Consider the following 12,175-nt stretch of genomic DNA (forward strand, 5'->3'; position numbering starts at 1 on the left):
GGTTGCGATGGGCGGCAGCAGTTAGAGGGGGTTTAGACGGGATAGGCTTGCGCAAACAAGAGGGTTTTGAGTTCCCTCCGAAACTGAGTGTAGGAGGGCATTGTGCGAAGGCCAACAGGAAGAGAGTTCCAGAATGCTGGAGCCAGGACAGCGAACCTCGCTCCATCTGCCTTCTGTTTTTTAAAACGGGGGTGACTAGGAGGGCCGAGTGGGAGGAACGTAATTCTCTGCCTGGAAGGTAGGGCACAATGGCAGAGCAAAGAAATTCAGGGGCGGTGCCTGACCTAGCCTGAAAAGTGAGGCAGCCAAGCTTAAAAAGGGCACGCTCTCGCACCGGCAGCCAGTGTAAAGCTTTAAGTAGTGGGCTGGCCCGATGGTATTTAGGGAGGCCATGAATCAGGCGGGCAGCCTGATTCTGCACCAGCTGCAGACGATGGATCGCGTAAGCTGGGGCCCCATTATATATAGCATTGCCATAATCGATACGGGACAGTACCATGGCCATGACAATGATTTTCAAAGCCGGGAGGGAGAAGAAGCGGGAGACTTTCCTAATTGTTCTTAGGGAGAAGAAGCAAGAAGAGACAACCGAGCCAATGTGTGAGTGGATAGAAAGTTGTGAATCTAAGAAAATCCCTAGGGTTTTAACTTTGGAAACGGGAAGTGGAGGGACACCGAGTGAGGGGGGCCAGAAGGAAGGGGACCATGGACTGCAACCACCTCCGGTCAAGACCAACTCGGTCTTGTCTGGATTGAGTTTGAGGTGGTTGCAGTTCATCCAATCTTGGATAAATGTCATGACTGACTGGACATTCTGGGCAGATGAAGGGGAGTGGGAGAGGTTAAAGATTAGCTGGAGGTCATCAGCATAATTAAACACTGTGACCTCCAGCTGCTGTAACATAAAAATGAGGGGGTAGATGTATAAATTAAACAAAAGGGGGGAAAGTGACGATCCCTGAGGAACCCCGCACTCCACCTTGCGGGAGGCCGCGGCGAAGCCGGCCAGATGGACCGCTTGATTCTCCCCACCAGGAAGGACTCGAGCCACGAGAGGGCTAAGCCCTCTATGCCCGCCGCCCTGACACGGCTGAGGAGGATGGAATGGTCCACCGTGTCAAAAGCGGCGGACAGATCTAAAAGTATCAGGGCTTGAGGTACGTTGGTATCAATACCCTCCCGCAGCTTGTCCATCACCGAGATTACCACCTTCTCCGTGGAATGCAGGGGCCTAAACCCAGCTTGGCAGGAGGAGAGGCAATGGTTTGCCTCTATGTGGGTACTCAGGGCGGTCGTGATGTGAGTCTCAAGGACGTTAGCTAGGTAGGGCAGAAGGGAAATAGGACGGTAGTGGGAAGGGGAAGATGAATCGGCGCCAGTTTTTTTTAGGATTGGGACGACAACCGCTGATTTATGTAGGCTGGGAACGGTGCCGTTAGTGAGTGAATCATTGAGAAGGGTCAAAGGCGGGATAGGGCAGTTTAAATAAATTTCCCTAAGAATGTGGGCTGGGGCGAAATCCAGGGGAGATCCTGATTTTACTCGGTCCAACAGCGGTGAGAGAGTATTAGTGGTCAACAGAGGAAAGGAAGACAGTTTGGAAACCGTGAGGGGAGGGGAGTGGTTTGTAAATGCAGGGGAGGGGAGGGGGATGTTAAGTTTAATTTTTGCAACTTTGTCGATAAAGAACTCGTTGAGTGAGTTGCAGAGGGACTGGGAGGGAGGAATTGACGCTGTGGCTCTGCCGGATGATGCGAGTTCATGGACAGTCGAGAAAATTTCTTTAGAGTGAGACTCGGCTGCCATTACTCTGCTCGTGTAGAACTCAGTTTTAGCATCCAGAATGCCCTTTTTGTAAGTTTGTAGTACGGACAGGTAGACTGCCTTTAGCGCAGGACTGTAAGTTCTACGCCAAGCTCGCTCGGCCCTCCGTGCAGCCAGTTTCTTAGCTTTTAGATCCGAGGTGAACCAACGGTTGGCTGCATGGGCTCGCCTGACTGTGAGTCGCCTTAAAGGGGCAAACTCGTCGCCTGCCAAAGTCAGCCAGTTGTCGATGGCGGACAGCTGGGAATTGGCTGTAAGGCCAGATAGCTCGGGGCAGGTTTTAGCCAGAGTAGAGCAAAGGGAGGGCATGTCAGTTTTTCCCCACTTCCTGACCCAGGTGTTCTTGGGAAGTTGGGGTTTGGTCAGAGGGGCTAAGGCGAGGGAAAAAGTGATGGTAAAGTGGTCCGACCAGGAACAAGGGGCTATTATGGGGGGTGTGAACGGGATGTTTAGAGCCCAGATTTGATCTAATACGTGGCCATGCGAGTGAGTCGGGCTGTGAACCAGAGGTGAAAAGTTTAAGCTGGTCATAAGGTTGGTAAACTCCCTAGATTGAAGGCTCTCAGCAAGATCATTGGGCCAAAAGTTGAAATCCCCCAGGACCAATACTGAAGAATTATTGATCACCAGGGTGGCCAGGAGAGTCTGAATACTGGGAAGGAAAGAAGGGGTGAGCTGGGGGGGGACGGTAAATTAAAACAAAAGTGAAGGGGGCCTGATGTGAAGTCGAACGGGCTAGAAGGTAATCTATGTCAGGTATGGGAGGGGAAGGGAGAATCTGAAAATTAAAATTAGTGCGAGCGATTAAAGCCACTCCTCCTCCTCGCCTGCCGTCAGAGCGATCCGCTCGGATAACCGAGTGGGTAGGTGGTAAAGCAGCTAACACGTTAGGTAGGGAGTCGTCCTTGAACCAAGTTTCGGTTAAAAATAAAAGGTCTGGATCATAAGAATCGATATAGTTGAAAAGTTCATACTGGTGAGTGACCGCAGACCTGGTGTTTAAAAGCGTAGCAGAGGTACTGAATACCGGGTCATGGGAAACCAGAGGTAATGAGGGGGCAGGCAAGGTCGTGTTGGGAGGTAAAGCTGGAGAGACTGCTCTCTCAGGAGCTGATCGAGGAGAGGTAGAGGACACACCTAAATGCTTCAAACGGGCTGATGTAAGGGGATCGATGTTCCCATGTACCCAGTAGGAACAGAGCTGGGAGGGGGAATATGTGATTAGACGGACAGCGTCCAGTGCCCCTCGCCCCGGCCGGCCGCGGACGGGCGCAGACGGGCTTGACTCTGGCGCAACTCCGGCGCGCAGCCGGCGCGCCCGCTGCGCTCGCCTGCTGCGCTGACGCATGAGGAGCGTTTAAGTAGGCGGATGACGAGGGTGGGGGGCGGAGTCAGCAGGGCGGGTTGGGAGGGGATTTTAAAAGTAAAGAACAAGCCAGCCGCTCGTAATCAGCGGGGCGAGGGACTGCTTGTCTTCAGCAGGAAGGAGGTAAGTTAAAAACAAATGCGCCAGCAGTCTCGCGCTAGCCCTCTGGACCACCAGGATGTTGTGTTTCTGATTTTTTTCATGCAACATATTACTAATGTATAGTGCATGCTATGAAGAGAACTGCTGCATATATCTGTGTGAGTTTAGGTTGTGGGTGGGTTTTTATAATGGGCTGTGGAGTTCGACAAAAGGTAGAGCAAATTTCTCTCAGTGACCTTCAGTGGGTCAAAAAAAGGGTTCAGAATATATGTTTAACAAATCCTTGGCCTCTCTGCAGAGCCAATCCATGGCCTCTCTATAGAGCAATGATCTGGTGTGGCAATTGTAAATGTGATTAAATGTGAAAGGGTGTGAAAGAGCACATAACTGTCAGAATATTGCCTTGGCAAAAGATAAGGAAAAGCAGTGCTTACAAGTGAGTGGGTACATTTGTGTGTGTGAGGGGTAGGTGAGGGGAAGGAGATGCAAGAGAGTGCTGAAGAGAAAAGAGATAAAGTGTAAGATATTCAGATGAAGGATTTCAGAAAAATATGATGAAAAAGTGCATTAGAGTGTGAGTGAAAGACTACAGAAAAAAATGGGCCAGATTAACTAACACTTTGTACAGGTGCACCCGGCGGAAAGAGTTGGGATGGGATTTACTATCCAACACAAACCAGGATTTACATTGGAAAGTTCCCCAGAGTTGCAATATGCACTACTTTGCGTCATAGGTGCATTCCATGGTGGTACATGGGTGTTCCCTTGAAACCACCCATGGGTTTTGACGTAAATCTCTACCTACTAACATTTGCAGACAGGAATTACACCAAAGACTTACTCCTCCTCAGGGAGTGGAGAACTGGATTGACTGAGGCAATCTGAAGACCACTACCCCTTTCACAGACCTCTGTAATGTTAAATTCATAGTCTGCTTAAAATTTTTAAATGTGGCTCCAACACTTTTATTTCCGACCCCTCCTTTTCCGCCCACCCTAACAATCATTTCCAAAGATGTCACTGTCTTTGTGGAGAAGTGTGGCTCAATGGTTAGAGCGGCAGACCCTGATGCAGAGGTCTAGCCCGGGACCAGGGTTCAATTGCTCCACCTTGGGGGTGCCCAGGAGTGGACACCTCACAGGGAAAGCCAGGATGGGTTCCACAGCGGTATTCGTACAAGCGCCTTGAGACCCTTGTGGGTGAGTAGTGCGCTATACAAGTAACAATTTTTGTTTGTGAGCCTGTTCTTTGGTCTAGTGGACCATTTTTCACAGCTGATTTCCCTCATAACTGAAGTCCTGAGAAGCTATCATTGGCTGCCCATCAGAAATCGAATTAAATTCAAAACCTTGTGTATTGTCTATAAATCACTACATCACCAAGCACCTCAATTTCTGAGAAACCATTTGGTTCCATATATTCCTTCTCGCCCACTCCGTTCAGCTAAACAGAATGATCTGATTGTTCCACGGACCAAGTTAGTCAACTGGGGAGACAGACGTTTCCTGGTTGCGGCTCCAAGGCTATGGAACACACTTCCTCAATCTATCAGATCTAGTCCAAACCTGCTTGTTTTCCGAAAGAAGTTGAAAACGTGGCTGTTTAACCTTTAGAACCCACTGCTTACCTCAGGAGAGCTGTTGACATTACAGCGCCGAGATGCCTGCGGGCAATTGTTCGCGCTTAAGAAATGTTAAAAATAAATAAATAAATAAAATAAATATTATCACCAACATTGCCTTTGTAGCGTGTTTCTACTACAAGGTCAAAGCTCCCCCAAATTGCAAACGTGGCCCTCTTTTTTAGCTCTCTGATTCGCTAAGGGGTGTAGTGGGGGCATTTTAACTTCGAGGTCCGGGCCTATTTTCTGTCCCAGTCAGACCCGGATTCCCTCTTCTCAACCCAATGACATGATGACTAGTCGAAATTGCGCCTACCCCACTCTAGTACTTTTCCCTCTCTATCTCCAGTGCCAGCGGCTTTGTTCTAGACAACTCTATCTTTAAAACACCCCTGTGTTTCTTTTATGAAGCTTACAAACCATGCAAGCATCTGCATTTACTCACTAAGGGCTAACTGTTTTTGTGTACACTTGGCAATTTAAATAAACTGTACTTTTTAAACCGTTTACATTTTTTTTAAAGTTCTGCAACATCTATAAAAAATAATTCGCATTTTCGAAACAATGCAGAAAATCTTCTTGGTGAATAAACTTTCCTAGAATTGATTTATTGAGTGGACTGTTTGTTTATTCGTTTGGCAAGGTGTTAAAGAGCGCTTCCTGCGAAGCCGCTGTTCCATCTTCCGCATTATAAAGATACTCTGAGGGTTTCCATTCACTGTCTCTGCTCGGTCGGGTCTTGGGTCGGGTGCTTAAAACACACCCGCTCACTCAGGTCACGGGGAGGGTAAATGCGAGGCAGAGTTGTGGAATTACAAGTGCTTTCAGATTAAAGTACTTTGCAATAGTCAACACACATTTTATACAAGGCGGTAGCTCTAACTAACACCACAACCAACGTTTCTTCTGTTATTCCCCCAAGTACCACAGGGCCAGGTTTCATGTTACTCAGAATTTCCATGGACGGACATTAATAGGACGGAAACTGCTGCTCTTATTGGTATTACTAGGCCAGAACAGAAAGTGATAGATTTAATTTTTAAATAAATTTCATTCTATTCCATCATATTAGGTCGTATGTGCTATTACAGTCAAGAATCAGTCATATGCAGGTCAGTCATGGCCTCGTATCATACTAGATAACCCAGAACAACATGCAAGGTCAGGTCTCCTTGGAATGGGAATATCAACAAAGTGAGGTGGGTTTCAGTTTTGTTAGACCTCATCAGCAGGGCTTTATTTGTGAATAAGTGCTGCTGCCCTAAGATGTGCTCAGAAACCTTCCAGCGCTATTAAATGTCAGCGTGCTGAATACCAAGGCTGCATAACTTTGAATCCACCCACCTACAACCATTATGTAGTGTCTTGTGTGCCTCTGTTTCTACCTGCTATGGTCTAATGAGTCTTGGGCATCTAGGGCTGTGGGAAAGAGCCCTGATTTACTGGATTGAATGAATGAATGAAAATAGTTTCTGTATAGCGCAACGTTCACTCCAGGGAGCATTTTGGCGCCTTTGGACCTGGCTGGACGGAGAGCATGGCGGGGAGATCAATGGTGCATTGCGAGAAAAAGGAGGGATAACAGGGAGTGCTCATATTAATGCTAAAATCTTCTGGTCTGAAGTGCTGAATATCCATGTTTTGAGTAGCTTTCTGAAAGGTGGTTCATTGTTGGTGTGTCTTAGTTGTGTTGGCAGGCAGTTCCAGGCCCTAGTTCCGAGTGCTGCCAGGGTTTTTCCTCCTCGGGTTTTCATTTTAAAATTGGGGATGGTGAGCAGATTTTCGGCTGAAGACCCCAGAGTTCGTTTGGTTATGTATGGTGTGATTTTCTTTCTTAGATATTGTGGGCCAGTTTCTGTGGTGACTTTATAGATGATGGTCAGGACCTTGAAAATGATCCTTTTGTGTATTGGGAGCCAGTGGAGGGTTTTCAGGGCTTCGGCCGAAGATGACCGTTTAGGGAGCCCCAGCACCAGCCTTGCGACGGCGTTTTGGACTACTTGGAGTCTTTTGACTACCATTTTTTTTGTCCCTGCATAAAGGCTATTCCCATAATCTAGACGTGATAAAATCATTGCCACCGCAACAGTTTTCCTCGCGTGCAGAGGGAGCAGATCGAAGAATTTCCTTAGTGTTCTGATGATTTGGAAACACCTGCCTGCCATAGTCAGTGCCTGTTTATGGGAGGAGAGTGACGGATCAAACTTGAAACCTAGGTTTTTGGCTGTATCTACTGTGGCTGGTGGAGGGTCTGAGTTTGGGGCCACCATTGGGTGGGGTTGAAATTGTTTGCTTTTCCGAATGGCATAATCTCGGTCTTGGAACTGTTGCACCTGAGATGGTTTGACTCCATCCATTTCATGACCGTGTGAAGCAGTTGCGAAATCTTTCTTCTGCTTCGGTCGAGTTTTTGTCCAGGGTGAGGTTCAATTGCGTATCATCTGCATATGTGATTGCTTCGATATTGAAGGAATCAATCAGAGTAAGCAGAGGGGACATGTATAGGTTAAAAAGGGTCGGGCTCAGGGAGGATCCCTGAGGGACCCCCGAGGATAGTGGTTTTCCTCTGGATTTATAGCTGCCTAGTGTAACGACCTGGTTCCTGTTTCTGAGAAATGCTGTAAGCCATTTATGGGCTTTGTCATTTACTCCACTTTGTTTTAGCCTGTCCAGTAGGATGTTATGGGAGACAGTGTCAAAGGCTGCGGAGAGATCCAACAGAATCAGCACCGTCTCTTTGCCTTGATCTAGGGCCCATTTCAGAGTATCTGTGGTGTGGAGTAGTGCTGATTCTGTTGAATGTCCCGCTCTGAAGCCTGCTTGTTTGGAATGTAGGCTGTTTGAGTTTTCCAGGAATTCGGTCAGCTGTGTATTTACCAGTTTTTCTGCGATCTTACTTAGGCAGGGAAGTAGGGAGATGGGCCTTAGATTGCAAAGGGTCGTGGGGTCTGGTAATTTCTTCTTTTGCAGGGGTTTAACCGCGGCCGTTTTCCAGATGTCTGGTATTCTTGCTGTTTGGAATGTAGAGTTTATAATTTGATTTATGACAGGGTTGACTATGTCTATTAGTGCATGGAGAACTTTCGGTGGGCAGGGGTCGAACGGGGATCCTGACTTGCATAATAGGATGGCCTTCTTTGATTCCTCTAGACTAACTTCTCTAAAGCATTTGAGTTCTGCTTCAGGTTCTAGGTTTTGGGCAGAGGGGTCAAGGACTAGGCTGTCGGAGAAATCCTTTTTTAGGTCACTGATTTTGTTTTCAAAGTATACTTCGATGTTATTGCATAGTTCTTGTGATGGGGTATTTCACATTCTGTGCTAGTTGGGTGCGTGAAGGATTTTACTATCTGAAAAATGGTCTTTTGGTTGTCGTCTGCTCTCTCAATCAGATTGGTATAGTGCCTCTTCTTCTTCAGTCTAATTTGTCGGTGGTATGCATTTAGTCCTGTTCTAAAGGACTTCAGGTCTTCCGTTTTATAATGTTTTCTCCATGTTTTTCTAAATTTCTGCAGTGATCTTTCATGCTTTTTAATTGAAGTGTGAACCAAGGGGCTGACATGCGTTTTGCATTCTTGCCTTTCTTCCAAGGGGCAAGCGTGTTTGCTATTGAGAGCATCCACTTGTTGAACCGGTCATTGTCAATATCTGGTTCATAACTGAGGGTGGGTTTCAGGGATTCTGCTAGGGTCTGCAGGTTCGGGCTGGCTAGCAGATTTTTCCAGTTGCGAGCTGGCGGGCTGATGGTGGTTTTCTCTTTGTTGGATCCATTATCATAGCCGATCTTAAAGGGCACCAATTTATGATCAGTCCAAATGAGTGTAGATGGTGGGGTGGTAACAATGCTGATGGCATTTGAGCATATCCCGTCTAGTGTATGACCTGCTTGGTGTGTGGGGCCTTTATTGTGTATTTTAAGGCCAAGGGAGTTGGTGATGTCCTTGAAGTTTTTAGAATTCGGGCATTCCTCCGAATCTAAATGTAAGTTAAAGTCTCCTAACACTGTAAAGTTGGAGTAGCGTACCACCAAGGGGCTCAGGTAGTCACCGAGGGTGTCCAGGAAATTGCCTATGGGACCGGGTGGTCTATACACCAGTACTCCGGCAAAAGTGGTTTGGTTGTTTATTTTGAAGCAGAGGCTTTCTGCTTCCTTTAGTTCATTGGTATGTACTGTGGTGCATTTTAGGTGGTCTCTATAGATAATTGCAATTCCGCCCCCCCCTTTTCCCTATTCTGTACGCTCTTGATATTGTATATCCCTGGGGGAGTGCTTGCGTCAGGTCAGGATTCGAGCAGTCCGATAGCCAGGTTTCGGTAATAAACAGGCAGTCAAAGGCATTGTCAGTGAGTAGGTCATGTACGTGCGGAGCATGTTTTGTCAGGGATCTGACGTTTATGAGTCCGCACACCAGTTCTTTTTGATGTGTAATGATTTTATGGTGTCTAATGGGTTTCTGGGCCTGGGGGTTAAGACTGAGTAGGTCATGTCGAGAGTAAGAGATTATAGGTGGTAAACCGGCAGCATGTCTGGCCGCGGCCGCGTGACCGGCGCGGACTGGCGCAGATGGGCTTGCCTTAGGCGCGCCAGTGGCACGTCCGCTGCGCGTCAGTACCATGTTGTGAGTTTATAGTCTGCTATCCTGTAACCACTAGAGCGCCAACCCTGCCTAAAATGGCCGCTCTAGTGTGTCAGCGCAGGAAGTGAGGGTGCTGTGGCCTCGAGCAAACTCCCTCCACACAAACAGCATAAGTGGCTGCGGTGGAACGGGGAGAAACGAGTGCACAGGTGGGTGGGGGGGAGCGAGTGTATTTTAAAAACGAGCGCGGGCTCTTACAGAGTCTGAATCACAATGTTTAAAAAGAGCGCGGGCTCAACAATGTTTTAAGTCACAATGTCACAATTTAAAATATAATATTTTACACCAATGGTATTTTAGCAAAAAACAGAGATGTAATCAGAGCGCTAGCGCAAAGGACCCTGAGCCCTCCAATGCATCAGGCCAACTGTCCTTAATGCGCGTCGGCGTCTTCCTTCCTTATGAGGTTTACTATCCTTTAACCACTAGAGCGCCAACCCTGCCTAAAATGGCCGCTCTAGTGTGTCAGCGCAGGAAGTGAGGGTGCTGTGGCCTCGAGCAAACTCCCTCCACACAAACAGCATAAGTGGCTGCGGTGGAACGGGGAGAAACGAGTGCACAGGTGGGTGGGGGGGAGCGAGTGTATTTTAAAAACGAGCGCGGGCTCTTACAGAGTCTGAATCACAATGTTTAAAAAGAGTGCGGGCTCAACAATGTTTTAAGTCACAATGTCACAATTTAAAATACAATAGTTTACCCCAATGGTATTTTAGCAAAAAACAGAGATGTAATCAGAGCGCTAGCGTAAAGGACCCTGAGCCCTCCAATGCTTCAGGCCAACTGTCCCTAATGCGCGTCGGCGTCTTCCTTCCTTATGAGGTTTACTATCCTGTAACCACTAGAGCGCCAACCCTGCCTAAAATAGCCGCTCTAGTGTGTCAGCGCAGGAAGTGAGGGTGCTGTGGCCTCGAGCAAACTCCCTCCACACAAACAGCATAAGTGGCTGCGGTGGAACGGGGAGAAACGAGTGCACAGGTGGGTGGGGGGAGCGAGTGTATTTTAAAAACGAGCGCGGGCTCTTACAGAGTCTGAATCACAATGTTTAAAAAGAGTGCGGGCTCAACAATGTTTTAAGTCACAATGTCACAATTTAAAATACAATATTTTACCCCAATGGTATTTTAGCAAAAAACAGAGATGTAATCAGAGCGCTAGCGTAAAGGACCCTGAGCCCTCCAATGCTTCAGGCCAACTGTCCTTCAATGATTGTCAGCTGGAGATAAGCGTCCACTGGCAGATGTGCAAATAAAGGTTTCTGCCTGTACTCACCGTCTAATGGTCTAATGCTCCTGATTTCATACTTACAACGAGGATGGGATGTGATGGAAAAGAAGCACCTCAGCCAGTGCTAGAAATGGAAAGATAGAAGTGCGCCTCCACTGTACCACAGTACCTGCTCATTTCTGAGAAGTACCGGTACTCTCCAATTAAAAGTATTACGTTTTTCTTGATAAGTTTAGCTGCTCTACCTTTCAAATTTAAAAAAAAGCATTGGTACTCAGTACAGGTGAATTTAGGGCACTGACCTCAGCATGATGACGTGGTATGAGGAAAGTAGTAAAAAAAGAGGCAGTTCTTTCCGGGTTATTCGCAGTCATACATCACGCAATAAACACAGCCCCACTCATGTACATCATAGCAGAAAAGGCCACTTTATTTAGGACAATTTAAGTTTTACCCAATCGCATAACTATATACAGTATGACATCATGAAATAAAATGCATTTTCCCCAAAAATCCCCCAAACTTTATTCCAACAATGCAATCAAAACTTCATATAATACACCCCATGCCATTGTAAACCCCAACTTCTCTCTTCCCCACCCCCATGTTCAGACATTTCCCCCCCACCCCTAGGAGTGGGTAAGACCGCTCCTGACTTACCCTCCACCCCCCAAAAAACACCATACGTGACAACAGGAACATTGGGAAACTTCAATGCCGTCCTAGAGTGACAAGAAATCTATTCTTTTTTTTAAATATTACTTCTAAGGGAGGGAGGGTGGGGCAACAGGAAAAACAACAACAAAACACCCCGGGCACCTCCGCCGTAATTGTCCTCCCGCTAGCCTGCTTCCGAATGCCGCCTGAATCCCTCCCCCTCCCTAATCACCCACACCTGCCCCTCGCACGCCGTTTCATTAGCACGAAAATGCCCAGGTGGAGACTGGCTCGCGCCCTGCTCCACCTGGGTTCCCATTGCGCAATAAACACAGCACCACTCATGTACATCATAGCAGAAAAGTCCACTTTATTTAGGACAGTTGAAGTTTTACCCAATCGCATAACTATATACAGTATAAAATCCCCCAAACTTTATTCCTACAATTCAATCAAAACTTCATATAATACACCCCATGTCATTGTAAATCCCAACTTCTCTCTTCCCCACCCCCACGTTCAGATATTTCCTCCCCACCCCTAGGAGTGGGTAATACCGCTCCTGACCTACCCCCACCCCTCCCCCCCAAAAAATGCCACCCAGGAAAACCTTCAGTGTTTTCCTGGCCCCACCCAAATGTTTGAAAAGGAGAACATCAACAACTTTGACTACACCAGAGATTATTATTCCATAATTGAGCCAGTAAGTACCTCATTTCTAGCAAAACATAGGCTTGACCCAGTTCT

This window comes from Lissotriton helveticus, chromosome 3_1 (assembly GCF_964261635.1).
Source record: "Lissotriton helveticus chromosome 3_1, aLisHel1.1, whole genome shotgun sequence".
NCBI lineage: Eukaryota > Metazoa > Chordata > Amphibia > Caudata > Salamandridae > Lissotriton > Lissotriton helveticus.